A 20039-nucleotide genomic window follows, 5' to 3' on the forward strand; every position below is an offset into this window, starting at 1 on the left:
GAGAGGCAGAGAGGGGTGGGGGAGAGAGAGAGGCAGAGAGATGTGGGGGAGAAAGAGAGGCAGAGAGGGGTGGGGAAGAGAGAGAGGCAGGCAGAGAGGGGTGGGGGAGAGAGAGAGAGGCAGAGAGGGGTGGGGGGGGGAGAGAGAGAGAGGCAGAGAGGGGTGGGGGAGAGCGAGAGAGGCAGAGAGGGGTGGGGGAGAGAGAGAGAGGCAGAGAGGTGTGGGGGAGAGAGAGAGGCAGAGAGGTGTGGGGGAGAGAGCGAGAGAGAGGCCGAGAGGGGTGGGGGAGAAAGAGAGGTAGAGGTGTGGGGCATGGAGAGAGAGAGAGGGGTGGGGGAGAGAGAGAGAGAGAGAGAGGGGTGGGGGAGAGAGAGAGGGGTGGGGGAGAGAGAGAGAGAGAGAGAGGGGTTGGGGGAGAGAGAGAGAGGGGTGGGGGAGAGGGAGAGAGGGGTGGGGGAGAGAGAGAGGCACAGACGGGTGGGGGAGAGAGAGAGGTAGAGAGGGGTGGGGGGGAGAGAGAGAGGCAGAGAGAGGTGGGGGAGAGAAAGAGAGGCAGAGAGGAGTGGGGGAGAGAGAGAGAGGCAGAGAGGGGTGGGGGAGAGAGAGAGAGAGGCAGAGAGGTGTGGGGGAGAGAGAGAGGCAGAGAGGGTGTGGGAGAGAGAGGCACAGAGGGGTGGGGGAGAGAGAGAGAGAGGCAGAGAGGGGTGGGGGAGAGAGAGAGGCAGAGAGGGGTGGGGGAGAGAGAGAGAGGGGTGGGGGAGAGAGAGGCAGAGAGGGGTGGGGGAGAGAGAGAGAGAGGCAGAGAGGTGTGGGGCATGGAGAGAGAGAGAGAGGAAGAGAGGGGTGGGGGAGAGAGAGAGAGAGGCAGAGAGGTGTGGGGCATGGAGAGAGTCTGGAGGGAGAGAGAGAGATTTAATCATGAATTATTGTGAATTACTAAGTATAACGCATGAGTTAAACATGAACTAAAAACAACGAAGATGAAAAACAACACCTGAGAAAGGGTCGATGAGCTCGCTTCAGTAGCCAACAGCCTTCCAGAACGGATATGGGGTCTTTTGAAATACACCCAATGGGGGTAGGAAAATTAATTTTTCCACTGGCCTAGATTAGAGTCCCTTTATACAGAGAGTAACGACATGACGATCCGGAAAAATACTGTCACGTGACTCAGGGAGCCATTTTGGAGCCAAATTCGCGTTCGCTTAACTTCTCGCGTTCGCGTGTTATGCAAGTACAATCGATTCGACTACCTACGGAAGCCTTAGTTCACTGAAAATGCCGGGTTGTTGTGCATTTGGATGCACAAATAGACATGACAAGGGTTTCAAGATGTACAGATTCCCTTCAGATCCCAATCGACGTAAAATATGGGAGAATAAAGTGAGCCGTTTGGGCTGGAAGCCGGCTTCGTCTTCAAAGCTTTGCGAGGTAGGTCAAGTTACTGTTCGGTCCCGTTCAGAAAGTAAAGTGAATTATTTAACTTTCACCTTATAGAGACTACAAGTAATTCCCGCAACAAGTAGTCAATAGCTGTCATTGTATCATAGTGAAAACCGTTAATTTTTTTGTTTGGAAACATTGGATACTTTGCTTCACGGTACATTGTACTGTATTTTCTATATTTCTATTTAGAAAAAGAACGTTCAGTTCACAATATGCCAACAGTTTGATAATAGCTAGTATTAGGAATCATTGCTAGAGAATGGTTATGAATGGTTATGTTGTAAATTCAACAGGGCTGGACAAAAAAAAGAAGTCTCTGTTTGGCATTATTGTGTATTCGTGCATGCATCTCTTATTGTGTATTCGTGCATGCACCTTAAGAAATAGCTTGCCCATGTAGCATATCCACTTACCCTGTATTTGGTCTTGCCATTTTTTTTTTTCAGGGGAACACAAAAGTTATCAAAAAATTCCACATAATGCAATGAAAGTTTTAATGATTGTAAAGATAAAAAGCAGGAAGTTGCTATTCATATTGGGGTCTCAACCCTCACAAGACCTCCAATTTGTATCGTTCTTCAAAATGGTAGAGATAAATGCTAAAAAAAAAATTCATCACATATTGCAATTTTGACAGCTGGACTACGTTTCATTTATTCTGATTGTACCTGGATCTGTTGCTGAATGTGGTTAACTGATGAAAAGAAAGCTGAAAAGGTTAATTTACAGTATGTGTGCATTGACCGAGAGCCTGTGTGTGTGTGTGTGTGTGTGTGTGTGTGTGTGTGTGTGTGTGTGTGTGTGTGTGTGTGTTTATCCCGTGTGTGTGCATGTGTGTTTTAATGTGTTGATGTTTGTGTGTATGTTTGAGTTTATTGGCTCTGAAAACGCATTAAATTTGTTACAGTTTGATAATGTTTACATTAAATTCATTTCTTTCAGACAAAACACACGTGTGTTTTAATACCCGCCACCCCCCCCCCACCCCGCTTTTCCTATCCTCTTAATCGAAGAGGTTAAAGATTATTTTAGGTTACAAGACTACCTTGTCACATCGTATGTTCAAATTCTCTCCAGGCATCGTGAGTAACCCAAATTATTATTGCCAACATCGCGATAATGAGGATTCAGAAATCACCCATTTTGTCACTTCTCGTCAACCGCTCATTTTTTCAGACAAACTAATATCCCATTATAGGCAATCTGGAACATAATGGAGCTAATACTCATAGACCGACATCTCGATACAATAAAATAAATAAATAAAAACATTCACCGTACTCCCTAACCCGCCCCGTGTTTGTGCAGTGGTGCATTGCATTATACACACATAGCTCATAGTGCACTGTGCATGTGCCGGTTCAGTGGTTCCGCACAATTGGCCCCAAAATGGCGGCGTATTCTCAGTTGTCATAACTCTCTGTATAAAGGGACTCTAGCCTAGATACCCCCTCCTGCACAGTGGTCCTGTGAAGAGGTTTCCTCGTTTCAGGACTAGATGAAGGTTTTGCCTGTTTTTCCTCTTCTTTTTCCTTGTAGCTCTTTCCATGTAGTGGCTTTCAGCCTTGTTTTGGGAAAATAGTTTTTTAATGCCTCTGCCCTTGAAGGTGGCCGGAGGCATTATGTTTTCGGGTTGTCCGTCCATCCATCCGTACGGGCTAAACCTTGTTTTTCTCAGCAACCACGTGCCCGATTGAGACGAAACTTTGAGGGTAGGAGTGGCACCCATGCAGAATGTTTTTTATGATAATTGTTACGTCACAGGTCACGTGGTATGGCAGCCATCTTCGATTAAACGCAAGTATTTTAAAAACTATTTCCCAGAAACCGCTGAATGGAAAAATTTGACACCTGGCACATTGCCAAGTACGCCCAATGGAGAACAAAAGCATGATAATGATGTTATCATTGGTGAAGTGGTATCCCAACCAAAAATGTTATAATTGAATTCCTTATCCTATAAATCTGAAATTGCATGTGCAAGATCTATGACCCATTTTTATTGAAATATTAAATTTGTGACATCATAGTGTTACATATTTATGTGAATGTATGTGAATTACCATTCAGGTTGCTTATCCGTGTGTATTATATTAAGGGTTGTTGTGATGGGAGGGTCAGGAGCCCTTCGGAACCAGTGGCCGGAAACGGAAGTGGCCGGAAACGGAAGAAGAAAAGACACGAGGAGAGAAAAGGACGGTGATTCTTCTTCCTCGCCCCGCGAGGACAGAAGGTGGAATCGACCTTGCGCTGCGCGGAAAACAGAGGCGTTCCGAAACCCGTTTGGCGAGAGAGGAGTTACCTGGACGCGTAACTACCTGTTGACACGTGAAGTCCCCGTGAGTTCGTGCACGGAACCAAGCGGTCGCACGTTGGGCCGCGCGCGCGTTGCAAACCGCGCCGGGTTCTGCCCGTCTACAAGGCCGCGTACGGGTCGCACGTCGAGCCGCGCGCGCGTTGCAAACCGCGCCGGGTTCTGCCCCGTCTACAAGGCCGCGTACGGGTCGCACGTCGAACCTCGCACGCGGTGAAAAACCGCGCTTGGTTTTGCCCCGTCTACAAGGACGCGTACGGGTCGCACGTTGAACCTCGCACGCGGTGCAAACCGCGTTTGGTTTTGCCCCGTCTACAAGGACGCGTACGGGTCGCACTTCGGGGCCTCGCGCGCATTGGAAGCCGCGCTGGGTTTTGCCCCGTTGCTTGGCAAGGAGGTGCGCTGCAACAGCTGTCCCCGGTACGAGACGGCACGTTTGGAGCACGTCCGCCCGGGGTTCGTTCAACCGCCCGTGTGCGGAGACGAGAGACATTGTGGGAGACATTGACCACGGAGGGAGTCAGGAGTGGGGCTCACGTGAGGAATATATAAGATGGCCATCTTAGAGTTTGTATAGATGAGTTTACATCTTTGTAATATTGATTGTGCATTGTTGATGGTTGTTGATTGCTCAGAGAATATATTATTGATTATTCCGGATCCTTGGTGTGGGGTTTCTTCTTGACCGGAATTCCTCTTGATTGCGTTACGAAAGCGTATAAACCATATATCTTTCTGGCGGGGTCCCTCCCACGGTCCGGGGGTCACCAAGACCAGGTAGTTACCGGGAGGACCACGTAACAGAATTGGGGGCCCGTCCGGGAATTAAAATTGTATAAAATAATAAAATAATAATATTTTTTATTAATTAAAATTTATTAATTAATTATTAATTGGTAAAAAAAAATTTTGAGAAATTGGGGTAAAGTCTTGGGTGAAGGTTAACAGGTGTTAACGATAGGCACCATGTCGTTTGTGGCACAGAACTTTGGGGTAACACCGAGTGAGGCACAGTTCCGAGCGTTGCTAAAGTCGGACCTCTTGAAATTGGCCAAACATTTTAACTTGGAGGTCCGAACTAATTTGAGGAAGGCAGAGTTGCAGGCCACGGTGATACAATCTATGGTGGGATTAGGAAAATGGGACGAGTTAGCCTGGGAGTGGCTACCCGAAGAACCAGAAGACGTTGAGCTCCGGAAACTGGAGTTGCAGTTACGGAGCCAGGAACGGATTAAAGAAGAAGAAAGGAAAGCAGAAAAGGAAAGAGCAGAAGAAGAAAGGAAAGCAGAAGAGAGGAGGGAAGAGAAACAAGCGGAGGAAAGGAGAGTGGAACGAGAACTCCAGGAAAGGTTAAAAGAAGAAGAAAGGAAAGCAGAAGCGAGGAGAGAAGAGAAACAAGCAGAGGAAAGGAGAGTGGAACGAGAACTCCAGGAAAGGTTAGCAGAAGAAGAAAGGAAAGCAGAAGCGAGGAGAGAAGAGAAACAAGCAGAGGAAAGGAGAGTGGAACGAGAACTCCAGGAAAGGGTAGAAGGGAGAAAAGCAGAGGAGAGGAGAGCTACAAGGGACCTCGAAGCAGAGGAGAGAAAAGCGGAAAGGGAATTAAAGGAACGTGACATGGAGCTTCAGCAAGAAATCAAATTCAAGGAGCTGGAGTTAATGAGAGAACGGGGAGAGGCACCACCCTTGCTGACGGGGTCGCCACCTAACCAGAAAACCTGGGATGTGGGCAGACATGTGAGGCTGGTTCCACCGTTCAGTGAAAAAGAAGTCGCGAAATTTTTTCCACACTTTGAGAAAGTGGCTCGACAATTAAACTGGCCGGAGGAGGCCTGGACCATACTCGTGCAAAGTGTGCTGGTGGGGAAAGCTCAGGAAATTTATTCGGTGCTACCAATGGACCAATGTGCAGATTATGAGGTACTGAAGAAGCACATCCTCAAGGCCTATGAGTTGGTTCCGGAAGCTTACAGGCAAAAATTCAGGAATGCCAGGAAGAGGGAGAGTGAGACCCATGTGGAGTTTGCCAGAGTGAAAGAAAACATGTTTGATCGGTGGTGTGAGTCAAAAGGAGTCGGGAAAGACTTCGAGAAATTGCGGGACTTGATCCTGGTGGAGGAATTCCAGCAGTGTGTCCACGAGGACATCAAAGTGTACCTGCAGGAAAAGAAGGTACCAAAGTTGTGGGACGCAGCCACCATGGCAGATGATTATGCCTTAACCCACCGAATAGGGGTCCACGAACCTAACTCCTCGCCTAGATCTCCGCAGGGGAGGTGGGGAACAGCAGGTGCGGAGAACGACCATACATGGCGGCGGCCTCGAGATGATTATGGGGACAACTATGATACCCCACCGGTTCGAAATCGGAGGGATGAGGGCCCAAGACAAACTTATAGTTCGGGGGGCCCGAGGCAGACCACGAGTTTTTCCTCCGGGCCTACTTGCGCTTTTTGCAAGAAACCTGGACACTTGATGTCCAGTTGTTACCGCATGAAAAGCGAAGACCCAGAGCGGAGTCCAACTACTACGACTCCAAACGCAATGGCCATTGTGAGAAATCGCCATCAAAAGGGTTACCAACCATTTATTTCAGAGGGGTTTGTGTCACGGGATGGAGCCTCGACTAACCGGAAACCGGTTAGGATATTGAGGGACACAGGGGCACATCAATCTTTAATGCTTGAAGGCATTTTGCCATGGTCCGAGGAGACGGCAACGGGGGATAGTGTTCGTTTACAGGGGATCGGGGGCGGTGTTAGTGCTCCCCTTCATGTCATCCATTTGGAGTCCGATTTGGTGTCAGGACCGGTCACCGTCGGTTTACAAGCCACGCTTCCTGTAGAGGGTGTATCTGTGGTTATCGGGAATGATTTGGCCGGGGGTCAAGTTTATGGTAACCTGAGGGTTGGTAAAGAGCCCAGCAGGGAAAATAACGCCACACCAGCTCGGGATGGCGACAAAAGTGCCAAGCTATTTGTAGGGGGACTGAACTTCAAAACAGAGGAAGAGGTTCTGACCTCTGTCTTCAACAGATATGGGCCGCTGGTGGAAGTGCGGTTGGTAAGAGACTGGGAAACGCAACAGTCAAGAGGGTTCGGCTTTGTCACGTTTGCCAGCACAAAAGACGCCAGAGAGGCAGAGAAGGATTGGAATGGCAAGGATTTGGAGGGTCGGACCATAACAGTAGGGAAGGCATTTCGTAGGCGTCGAGAGGTCTACAGGAGAAGACAACTGGGCGGTAGTTTTGGTGGTGGCCGAGAAGGAGACCGCTATTCATGGGACTACAGGGACCAGTGGTCCCACCCTAATTATTAGGGAAGTTCTGAGAAGTGGAAGCACTGAAGGCGGCGGAGCCGCCGAGCCAAGATTCCTACACGAATTAACCGTGAACGCCGTTCCTAAAGGCGTCCAGGTAGTGAACTTTCATGCACGGACTAACCGTGAACTCCACGTTCCTCAAGGCGCCCATGTAGAGAACTTTCCTGCACGGACTAACCGTGAACTCCGCGTTCCTAAAGGCATCCATGTAGTGAATACTCGGCTTGGCCTCCCGGAAAAAGTGCTATCGAGTTGCTTAACTTTGGATCTTTGATCAACCCTTAACCTTCATTCCCAAGATACGGATGGTCAAAGTCAGAGGGTCATGAGATGGAGTTTGATTTGGCAGGGACAATGTCGTTGTTGGTACTTAGTCCAGAGGGAGTAATCTGGAGGGGTTGTGGTGAAAATTTGGTTGCTTTATTTTTAAGTGATAACTGGGCCCGGGGGGAACTGATAATGTGGGGGGGGTTGAGTTATCTGGTTTGTTTCTCCAAATTGGCCGGCAAAGAAAGTTTTCGCTGGGTTCAAACTTTCTTTCTTGAAGGGGGGGGAGTGTTACATATTTATGTGAATGTATGTGAATTACCATTCAGGTTGCTTATCCGTGTGTATTATATTAAGGGTTGTTGTGATGGGAGGGTCAGGAGCCCTTCGGAACCAGTGGCCGGAAACGGAAGTGGCCGGAAATGGAAGAAGAAAAGACACGAGGAGAGAAAAGGACGGTGATTCTTCTTCCTCGCCCCGCGAGGACAGAAGGTGGAATCGACCTTGCGCTGCGCGGAAAACAGAGGCGTTCCGAAACCCGTTTGGCGAGAGAGGAGTTACCTGGACGCGTAACTACCTGTTGACACGTGAAGTCCCCGTGAGTTCGTGCACGGAACCAAGCGGTCGCACGTTGGGCCGCGCGCGCGTTGCAAACCGCGCCGGGTTCTGCCCCGTCTACAAGGCCGCGTACGGGTCGCACGTCGAACCTCGCACGCGGTGAAAAACCGCGCTTGGTTTTGCCCCGTCTACAAGGACGCGTACGGGTCGCACGTTGAACCTCGCACGCGGTGCAAACCGCGTTTGGTTTTGCCCCGTCTACAAGGACGCGTATGGGTCGCACTTCGGGGCCTCGCGCGCGTTGGAAGCCGCGCTGGGTTTTGCCCCGTTGCTTGGCAAGGAGGTGCGCTGCAACAGCTGTCCCCGGTACGAGACGGCACGTTTGGAGCACGTCCGCCCGGGGTTCGTTCAACCGCCCGTGTGCGGAGACGAGAGACATTGTGGGAGACATTGACCACGGAGGGAGTCAGGAGTGGGGCTCACGTGAGGAATATATAAGATGGCCATCTTAGAGTTTGTATAGATGAGTTTACATCTTTGTAATATTGATTGTGCATTGTTGATGGTTGTTGATTGCTCAGAGAATATATTATTGATTATTCCGGATCCTTGGTGTGGGGTTTCTTCTTGACCGGAATTCCTCTTGATTGCGTTACGAAAGCGTATAAACCATATATCTTTCTGGCGGGGTCCCTCCCACGGTCCGGGGGTCACCAAGACCAGGTAGTTACCGGGAGGACCACGTAACAGAATGTCACATGGTTTGGCAGCCATATTGGATTTAACCTAAAACCTTTAAAAAAACAACATCTCCCAAACCACCAAATCAATTGACTCAAAATTTTACGTGTGTCATTGACTAGGCATTGCGATTAAAGGATGATCAAGAAAACATCATTGGTCACATGGTGTGGCAGCCATATTGGATTGAAGGAAAATATTAAATAATTATATCTCTGAAATCGCTTACCCTATCGATGCAAAATTTTATAAATATCACCTATCACCATTGTTGCATATAGTTTTAAAATGCTGATTTCGTAGGTCACGTGGTTTGGCAGCATCTTGGATAGATCGTTTATCTTGGATAGACACATCGTTTATTAATGCCCCACAACCTTCCAGACACAAGACCTCCAACATTTATTTTTAGAGCTAAGCACCACACAATACACCCCACGACAGCACACCGCTCACTTGCACCACACATCCACCTGCATCAACACCTCGTTGAGCCCTATGGGGCCAAGCCTGTTTACATGAGGGTGAGGAAAGGGTCACCAACACACCCCTGACTTCTTCCTTTACAGTATGTCCCCTTTTCTTTCTAATCTCCCTGGATGAACGTGGCGCCTAACTGTATTTTGTTTGAAGCCGGTTGTACTCAGACTCGGCGACGGTTGCTAGAGTGAGATGTGCATGGAAGAAGTTTCGGGAACTGTGTGGCAGGGAGGGGACTGTTGTTGAAGCTGAAGGGAAAGGTGTATGCTGCATGCGTGAGAAGTGTTATGATTTATGGGAGCGAGACATGGGTAATGAAGGTACAGCAGTAACGAAGGCTGGAAAGGGTGGAAATGCGAATGGGTCGGTGGATGTGCGGACTATCGTTGAGAGAGAAGAAGACAAATGATGAATTGCGAAAGATGATTGGAATAGAGCCTGTGATGGATGCTGTGAAGAGAAACAGGTTGAAATGGTTTGGTCATGTGTTGAGGAAGGATGAAAGTGACTGGGTGAGAAGAGTCATGGAAATTAATGCAGAAGTCGACGATGGGGAAGACCGAGAAAGACTTGGCTAAAGGTGGTGGAAGAAGACGTGCGGGCAAGGGGGTTAACAAGGGGAGATTTAGAAAATAGGGCAAAATGGAGAAGATTGTCATGGGGTCTGCAAGGCTAATCCCTGCTATAGCAGGGAAAATGGCCTTAAGATGGCTGTTGTTGTACTCGGGGTTTCATTGAATGATAGGGATAGGACTGTTTGATGTGACACTGCATTTTCTTGTAAATGCCTGTTTGCCTGTTTAATGCAAGATTTGTTGTTTCCAAACCTGCTCGACTGCCTCTTTCTTACATTGGTTAGACGGAGCGTACAATAAATAGAAGGGAGGTTGTGCCCCACTGATTCGCTCTGCTAGTCCAGCCGGCATCCCACCTACGGTTTCGCTCAGCCGTATGTAATAAAAAGATAAAGGTGGGAGCCGAGAGCAAAATCCCTAACTGACATAACTAATTAGTCACCGGGAAAGTAAACTGAAAGTTAGCCGCAGGGACTCTGCCAGATTTTAATCATCTTTGATAGCGTCCGTGGTTGCTTAGCAACCCGTCCGGTCACAGAGTTGTCCACCACTCGTCGGCTTCAGGGTCTTACGTCAGGAAGCAGTCCGAGAGAGGCCACCCGTTACCAGGCGATGTACCCGTAACAGATGTTCGTTCATCCCCTGGTGATGTTTCTGCCCCTCCTCCACAATGTCCTCATCTCCATACACTCCAACACCACCCCAACACCCAACACCTTCTCAGTGATAAGTAAATGAACTGATTAATTTAATTAATGTGGTGTTCATTGAGATCAGGCATTATGGGAGAAATGGCCTCCTCAAAGTTCCTTGTGTTGGCTGACAGTATTATTGGTATTATTCTGATATAATATTGCACAAAGAAGTCGTTGGGTCCTTTGTTATGGATCAAATATTTGCAAACGAAGATTAATATTTTGATATGTCTGGTTGAAGTGGTATTCCGTGTATCACATCCCTCTCCTCAGATCAGGTACCTCCTGACGCTTGTCATTTGCACTTCTCGATGGACATTCTTACAACCTTAAACTTCATCTTCTTCTTCAGATACCTCTCCCTAATTTTTTAGTCTGGCTGTGGGACCAGGTGTGGCACAAGGTTTTCACGGATCGGTTGACCAATCGTTTTGTTGACTGGCAATAATTTGTCATTTGTTCAGGGTACCGGCGATAATTTGTCAACTCTTCACAAGAGACGTGTCAACCCAGGTTAAAGAGCTCAGGGAATCACTCAGCCCTGAAACCTCCAAACAATGGTACAGAAAATATTTAAGGAGCAAAATGTGATCGAGATACGACAGGGAGAGTTTGAATTTCCTTAAAGGAATACCATTTCTATTGCGAGCACGTTTCATGCCAGGTCATTCCAAAGGGATATTTTCTCAGACTTACACGTCAGGTGCAGTGTCACCACAACACTTGTTCTTCTTATCACGTGTGGTAAACTGTTGCCCAGGTTGAAAAAGATTGAAAAGTCAGTTTCTTCTACATGTGATGCGGTAGATACATCCGAAAACAAGTTTAAAAAGTCAAGAGGAGGAAAATAAAATTATTTACTTCAGACGCTTCCAACAACTGATTTTCTTTGTCTTGGATGGTAACGACTTGTTCATCTTTGGTTCCCTGCAAAAGAACAGAACTCTTCATCGACAACTGAATACAAATGTGCTAAATCGGATATCATTCCAAAGGGATATTTTCTCTTACTCACATGTCAGGTGCAGTGTAACCACAACACTTGTTCTTCTTATCATGTGTGGTAAACTGTTGCCTAGGTTGAAAAAGATTAAAAAGTCAGTTTCTTCTACATGTGATGCGGTAGATACATCCGAAAACAAGTTTAAAAAGTCAAGAGGAAGAAAATAAAATTATTTACTTCAGACGCTTCCAACAACTGATTTTCTTTGTCTTGGATGGTAACGACATGTTCATCTTTGGTTCCCTGCAAAAGAACAGAACTCTTCATCCACAACTGAATACAAATGTGCTAAACCGGATGTATATACATTCTCCATTTCAACAACTGACACCACAATTCCCCTGCACTAAACATCACATAAAATTAAAAAATATTGGGAAAATGTGCATAAAAAATAACAAAAAAACCCCCCATGATTTTGGTTGAGATGGGCAGGTGGACAAATGAATGTGCTCTCAATGTTTGTTCATCCATCAGCTGACACACCTCATTCCCTGATGATGCTCCTGTACGTCCTGCGCACTCTCGCACCACTCCTTCCTCCCGCCGGCAAGTGATAATAAGTAAACTGGAGAGTTCATAGAACACCTTACTCCCCACAGTCTTGAGAAAAAGGACATACGACGCGTCTTTTCAAATCTTTCTTTGCCTTTCCTAGCACGATCTATGTTTCCTACGAGCCGGGATTTTGTCCAAATCTTGATTTACCCAAAGCTGAGAGCATGAGCTCATCAAATTTGATTGGTCGAGATGGGGTAATATTTTGTCCAAGTACTGCTGAACTGGAGGTTTTTCAAAACTGGAGGTCAAAAAGGCGATTTGTGTTCTAGTGTTCGAGTATTTAATTCATTTGAAATAAAAAGTTTTGAAGGCTCTAGAAAAAATATTTTCAGAAGTTTACCGCCATTGATATTTTTACACCACCTTATTTAACACGTTGAATTCGTTATTTGTGCCTGGTGCTTGTGTTTTTTTTATGACGTCACAAAAACAAGAAGTTTCATGTTTTTTTTTTTTTTTTTTTTTTTTTTTTTTTTTGTATACAAGATCGAGGCTCGTGAAAGAGCTAACAATAATCACAAAAAAGACAAACCGACACACAAAACACAAAAAAACAAGGGGAGCGGCAGACAAGATGGGGAGAGAGGGGGAAGGACACAAACACAACATTTGAGAGCAGGGACATCGGGAGGACTTGGGGGGAAGTGGGAGAGGAATAAAACATATGAACGCTGCAAGGACTCTGGGGTGAATTACCGGGGGTAGAAAAGATCAAGGTTTTCGATGGGGGAAGATAAGAGATGGTGGTGAACAGCTGTTTTAAAGACCTGGAGGGAGGAGTGGGATTGAATGGAGTGGGGGAGTTTGTTCCAGAGGCGGGAGAAAAGGGGAATGAAAGAGTGAAGGTGAGCAGAGAGCCTAGACTTTGGCAGTTTAACCATAAGAGGGTTGCAGGCAGATCTTGTGCGACCTGAAGGAATATTTGGGGGACAGAGCACAGAGAGAGCTGGGGGAGCAAGGCCAGAGAGGAGTCGGTAGAAGACAGAAAGACCACCAACCTGCCTGCGGTGAGTGAGTGAAAGGCCCTCGGAGTTGACTACATCGCAGGAGATTCCAATGATTCTGAAAGCTTTGGCCTCAACAGCGTGAAGCCGAGCAAGGTGTGAGGCAGGAGCACCAGCCCAGAGGGGGGAACAGTATTCCATTGAGCTGCGGATGAAAGCCTTGTATGTGGTGAGGAGCTCAGGTGTGCCAAGGAAGGACTTCGCACGACGGAGGATGCCCAGTCGGCGACTGGCTTTGGAGGCCAGCTTGGAAATGTGGTTTTCCCAAGAAAGATCATGGCAGATAGTGAGACCCAAAAGCTTGAGCGACAGAACTTCTTGGAGAGGATTGTTGAGAAAGTAGATGGGAGGGTTGTCCAGTCGGTCCTTTCGGAGAGACATTGTAAGAGTGTGAGATTTGTCAGGATTGAAAGACATGTTCCACTTGTTTGACCAGTCTGTGATTTTGTCCAGGTCTGCAGAGAGTGAGGAGGCTGCAGACTGCCGATCTGAGGGATGAGGAATGGAGCGGCAGATAGTGGAGTCATCAGCAAAGAGATAGAGAGGATTTTCCAGAGAGTCGGAGAGGTCATTGATGAAGACCAGAAATAGCACAGGGCCCAGAACACTGCCTTGGGGAACTCCAGCCAGAACAGGAAGGGAAGATGAGAGAAATCCATTCCTGGAGGAATATTTGGGGAACAGAGCTGGGGGAGCCAGGCCGGAGAGGAGTCGGTAGAAGACGGAAAGACCACCTACCTGCCTGCGGTGAGTGAGTGAAAGGCCCTCGGAGTTAGCTTCATCGCGGGAGATTCCAATAATTCGGAAAGCTTGGAATTGGAATTGGATTCGGAAAGCTTGTTTGGAATGATTTTCAATTTCATCCTCCTGACAGACAGGCAGACAGACTAAAACAATTATCTTACTCCTCTGTGCGCTCGGGACAAGATTCCGAACCAATTTCAGAGTCAAACGAGGTGGTATTCATAGAATACTTACCCTGTGCAGTCAACTTGGTGTGAGCCAACTCTTCTGTTTTAGAACGTTTCTTTTTTTTTTGATCCAATATGGCTGCCAGACCACATGAGCGATGACATCATAAATGTATATTCTCTAAATAATTGTTGCATAGAGCATGCTCGATATATTTCAAACTGATCAGACTAAGCGTTGTCCATGTCGAATTATGACGTCATAATTATGGCACCAATGACATCATCATTAACACCTATTCCCCATATGGAGTTATTTACAATGAGCTGCGTTTCAAAAAAATTTCCATAGAGCGGTTTTGGAGATACAGAGGTGCAACGTTTTTCGGTTTTTCCAAGATGGCGCCTGTAACACATGACCCATGACGTCATGATTATCATCAAAATATTCTAAAGGAGGAGGCGCTCCTATAGTTTTTTCTTTATAATAAATTTGCAAAACTTTCTGAAATCCTGTTTTCTCTGTCATTATGGGGTATTGAGTGTAGATTGATGAGGGAAAAAATGAATTTAAACGATTTCAGCATAAGGCTGCAACATAACAAAATGTGAAAAAAGTGAAGGGGTCTGAATACTTTCTGAATGCACTGTACGAAAGTTCGCGAGCGCAGGGTAACTACTGCTAATCTGCCGTTTCATGTTCCGATTTGTGTTGTCGTGATCAAAATATCAAGTGAAATTGAAATGAAGTTTGCTCCCCGATCATAGACACAGAGTGAACCAACTGCTTAACCTTACCTTGCACTTTGCTCATGGGGTAATAAACTGATGAATTCACTGAAATGATGGGGTGGTGGGACCAGGCGAGAGGGGGTGTGGGAATGTGCAAGTGGGGGTGTGGGAATGTGCGAGCGGGGGTGTGGGAATGTGCGAGCGGGGGTGTGGGAATGTGCGAGCGGGGGTGTGGGAATGTGCGAGCGGGGGTGCGGGAATGTGCCAAATGGGGTGCGGGAATGTGCCAGATGGGGTGCGGGAATGTGGCAGATGGGGTGTGGGAATGTGCGAGATGGGGTGCGAGAATGTGCGAGAGGGGGGTGTGGGAATGTGCGAAAGGGGGTGTGGGAATGTGTAATGTGGGAATGTGCGAGAGGGGGTGTGGGAATGTGTGATGTTGGGTGTGGGAATGTGCGAGAGGGGGTGCGGAAATGTGCGAGAGGGGGGTGTGGGAATGTGTGATGTGGGAATGTGCGAGAGGGGGTGTGGGAATGTGTGATGTTGGGTGTGGGAATGTGCGAGAGGGGGTGCGGAAATGTGCGAGAGGGGGGTGTGGGAATGTGTGATGTGGGGTGTGGGAATGTGTGAGAAGGGGTATGGTAATGCGTGAGAGGGGGTGTGGGAATGTGAGAGGGGGTGTACGGGGGATGGGGAGTCGGGGAGGAGGTAGGGGAGGGGCGGAAACGTGCGAAGTGGGAGGGGGTTGTGAGCTGACGACAATTGTCAATGCCCCTGAAGGCCCCGTATTTCTCATCCTTTTAAATGCTGAACGATAACAGAGGAAGCAGCACAAACCATTTTTAAAGTCTATGGCATGACTCGGCCAGGCTTTGATCCACCGACATCCCCTCATATGTAGCGGACACTCTCATCATTAAACCCCCGAGTTATCTTTCCCCGATTGGAATTACGAGGGTTCTGATGAGGGATTGAAAAATCGGATTATTCGATGGATTGCAGGGTTTGGAAAGTATCTCCATATTTAGTATGTACGCAATTCGGGTGTCTCATCCTAAACCACCTCACAGAGATCTACCATCTAAAACACAATGTGTGTGTGTTTGTGTGTCTGTCCCCCTTCATAAGGCTAGGTTCCAAAGGCTTTGAGTAGTGCTTTCGGAGGGATATGAGTGGGGGGGCGGGGGGGTTAAGGGGCAATCTTTGAACATGACTGTGTGTCCACCGGTTAAAAGACCCGAAAACACTCTGAGGACCCAAAATACCTCAAGGACCCAGAAGACCCCAAAGACCCCAAACACTCAAAATACCCAAAGACCCAAAATATCCTGAAGACTGTAACAGGCACAAAAGCTAACTAAGACCTCAAAGACCCCAAGGACTCTGAAGACCCAAAATACCCCAAATACCCCAAAGACCCTGAAGACCCAAAAGACCACGAGGATCCAAAAGACCCAAACAACCCCAAGGTCCCAAATGACAAAAAGGACCCAAAAGCCCCAATGACTCAGAAGACCACCAAAATACCCCAAAACCCCAAACCCCAAAACCCCACAATACGCTGAAGACCCAAAGGACCCGAAAGACCCAAAAGACTGAAAAGACCCCCAAAAAACCTTAAATACCCAAAAGACAGAAAAGTCATTGAAAACCCAATTGACCCCAAACACCCAAAAGACCCCGAAGACTCTTAAATACCCAAAAGACCACAAAAACCCAAAAGACACTGAAGACCCCAAATTCCCCAAAGACCGATAAAGACCCAAAGACCCAAAAGACTGAAAAGACCCCAAGACCCTTGAAGACCCAAATGACCCCAAGACCCAAATGACCCCAAAGACACCAAATACCATGAAAGACCCAAAAGACGCAAAAGACGCAAAAGACCCCCAAAAAACCTTAAATACCCAAAAGACCATGAACACCCAAAATACCCAAAATACCCCAAAGACCCAAAATACCCAAAAGACCCTGAAGATCCAAAGACCCTGAAGATCCAAAGACCATGAAGATCCAAAGACCATGAAGATCCAAATACCCCAATGACCCATAAATACCCAGAAGACCCAAAAGACAATGAAAACGGAAAAAAATACCCCAAAGATCCAAAAGACCCAGAAGACCCTCAAATACCTCAAGGACCCAAAATTCCTCAAAGACCCTTAAAGACCCAGAAGACCAAAAAGACCCTGAAGATCCAAAGACCCTGAAGATCCAAAGACCCCAATGACCCTTAAATACCCAGAAGACCCAAAATAATTGTTTGTATTACGATTGGTGTAAATCATGACAACACAGCAACTCAGGTACAGTCATTATCCTCAGCTAAAGCAAGCCCGTTCCTCAGCAACGACACGTGGTGAGGCGAGCGCAGTGAACCTAGCCAAGCTAGTGCATATATATATATATACAGTATATATATATATATATTGTCGCGATCCCAGCTGTGAAATGGTTCCCAGCACGGAATACGGACGTTAATGTCCGGGCTTCAAGTAGTCCACGGAGTGGACAGAGAGAACTCAATAAACACAATTGTGTTTTAATCGGCCTTCTAGGGGTAAGGCACGATGCTTTATTGGCTCGATCACAAAACCATGAAAGGTAACAAAATGGAATAAACTGCACAAAGCCTGCAGGAACTGTCGGCAACAGACGCTCCAAACAGGACGCAGGTAAGATCACTCGCGGCTCCAATCGACGATCTCCGGGACTCGGAGGGTAACAGGATGGACTTCACCGCACAAGGCCGGCAGGAACGGTCGGCCAGCAGCTCCAACATGAAGCAGGCAATCACTCGCGGTTCCAATCTACGAGATCCGGGAATCACTCGTTCTCTTCCGGAGTTACTCGCTCGTAAAATACCGAACTGTAATCGACCAGCCCAACTCGGCTGTCGTGAGGATTCAAGGAAAGCCCTTTTGAGATTTCCCACTCGGAGCCCTCGAGCCGCGTCCGTTGCACAAGATGGCCACCGCGCTCTCTGGACTCTCCACCAATCACGTGCCGAATCGCCTCCCGATCGCGTGAGGCTCCAAGGAGGCCACGTCACGCGGTGGGCGTGGCACCAAATCTGGGTGAGAACAGGTGGTTTCACCGGTGGTTTCTCACAGTCCTCCCCCCCTAAGTAAAAACCCCGTCGAATAGACGGCGTTTTTAAAACCAGTATTTGTAGTAGGTGCAAATCACATGGCAAGATGATGGCGGTAATCGCTAACAGGCAATTAACGCAATTAACAATTATTAACACTTATTAACAACAATAACGCAACAACGCAACAATACAACGCAACGCAATAGCGCAACAATAACGCAATTATTAACGCACAGGCAATTAACAGGCATTAACAGGTTAACAATGAACCAGTTTGGTTTTTTTTTTTTTTTTTCACACACAAATTTTAACACCATACACCACATTAATATCTACCCTACAAGAGTTACACTTCACACAAAGCACAATAGAGAGGCAAGGGGGCCAAACTCAAGTTGGGGGAAGCGTTGACAGGAAGGAAACGGGCCGAGACCTAGAGCGGCGGGTACTCCTCCGGTGTCGAGAACAACAGTCATATGCGTAATGACCCCTTTCACCGCACTGGTAACATCGATCGTTCGGGTCGAAAGGCCTGCGGACCAAAGGGCGTCTGAAACGAGGCCGCCGCGACATGCCATTCGACATCTCGACGCACACACGCGATCCGCAAATTACCCTTCCATCAAGGGCTCTGACCGAATCTTCAGCATCTCGTGGCTCTTCAAACTCAACAACTGCAAATCCAGGTGGGTTTCGAGCAACCCATACGTTGCGGAGTGGTCCGTAATGTTCGAAGACCCTCCCTAGCTCGGCTTTCGCTGCTCCATTGCCCAGGTTTCCCACATATACCTTAGCATTAGCGTTCCTGCTGAATCGCGACATGGCGGGAGCGGTCCCTGAGGAGCACGGCACCTGAGGGTGGCTTGACGGGAGGCTCGGGTGGACTTCAGCTGACGCAACGTCACCGTCGGGAACTGGAGTCGAGGCGCTAGGCTCCTCGGGCCAGAGTGAAGATATGTCTGACTCCGCCACTCTCTCCGCCTGTTTACTCTGGGATCTAGTGACCCCCCCCCCCACAGGTCAGAGTCAATGACTCCTCCCTGGCCATGGCATCATTGCCAATCAGCAAGGAGACCCCGGGTATCGGGTAGTAGGGTACCACCACACAGGTCACTGGACCCTTAAAAATGTCACTCCGGACCTCGAGGAGGGCAAGGGGATACCGGCCAAGAACCCGGTCAATGCCCCGAAGGAGGGTATACTCGCCGGTATAACGCATCTGAGAGGCCGGAACTACCCCCGCCCGGAGAACACACCGTGTCGCCCCAGTATCCCGAAGGTATTGGGCCTCAAACTTCAGCATCGAATCAGGGCCACCCACTAAGGCTGTCCCTGAATAATCCTGGTACAGTGGATGAATGGAATTAGCCTCGGTGGCAGTGACCTCGGTCACCGATGCCACCGTCGTGTGCGAGGGCCCGGCGGATGAGCTCCACTGATCTCCCTCCGACTTAACAGGAGGGTTGCCTCGGTAGGCCGGACTAGCGGGATTAGAGAAGCAGCGGTTTTCACCGTGCCCCACGCGTTTGCAGAAATCGCACCAGGGCCCTGCCCTGGTCTGCGGCTCGCGACCGCCACCAGTGGAGGGCATCGGAGAACCCCTCCCCTCGATCCAGCCGCCGGGCAGACGGGGGGCGGTCTTGATCGCAGACTCCTCCGTCTTACGACGCGACTGCGTGACTTGCAGCATTTTGCACGCCAAAACATGTTTATCAATAAGGTTGACGCAGTCTGCCAAGGAAACAGTGTCTTTGTCGACAAGAAACAATGCTAAGTCAAGCGGAAGCTGTTGATCGATACGGTAACGCACCAGGAGTTCCGCAACCGCTTGAGGTAACTCAACCTTGCTCCCCTTGAACCATCTCTGCAGCTGTTCCAACAAGGCCCGCGAATGTTCCTCATAGGTTTGACTGGACTCACGAGTCCAGCTGAAAAAATTTCTCCTATAAATACATGCGGACACCGCATAGGCGTTCAAAATCTCGGCCTTCAATGCCCTGTATTTGTTTGCGTCCTCGGTTGCCATCCTCGCATATACCTCCCTCGCCTTCTCAGATAGATGGCTCACAAGATGGCCGACCCACAAGCTCTCATCAATGCCACCGGCAGCCAACAACTTCTCCGCCATCTCCAGATACGCTTCTGGCTTCGTGTCTCTCGTCCAGTCCGGCAAACGAACATGAACAGTTTCCGGGACTCTTGCAGCAGACCCCTCTGCCCGCGGTCGTTCAGTCAACATTCGCAACTCATGCTCTCTGACGCGTTCAGCTTCTGCTGCTGCCGCACGCTCTCTCTCTCTCTCACGCTCTCTCTCTGCTGCTGTCTCTGCTGCCGCATGCG

Source organism: Myxine glutinosa, unplaced genomic scaffold (genome assembly GCF_964187855.1).
Source record: "Myxine glutinosa unplaced genomic scaffold, kmMyxGlut1.1 SCAFFOLD_154, whole genome shotgun sequence".
NCBI classification, from domain to species: domain Eukaryota; kingdom Metazoa; phylum Chordata; class Myxini; order Myxiniformes; family Myxinidae; genus Myxine; species Myxine glutinosa.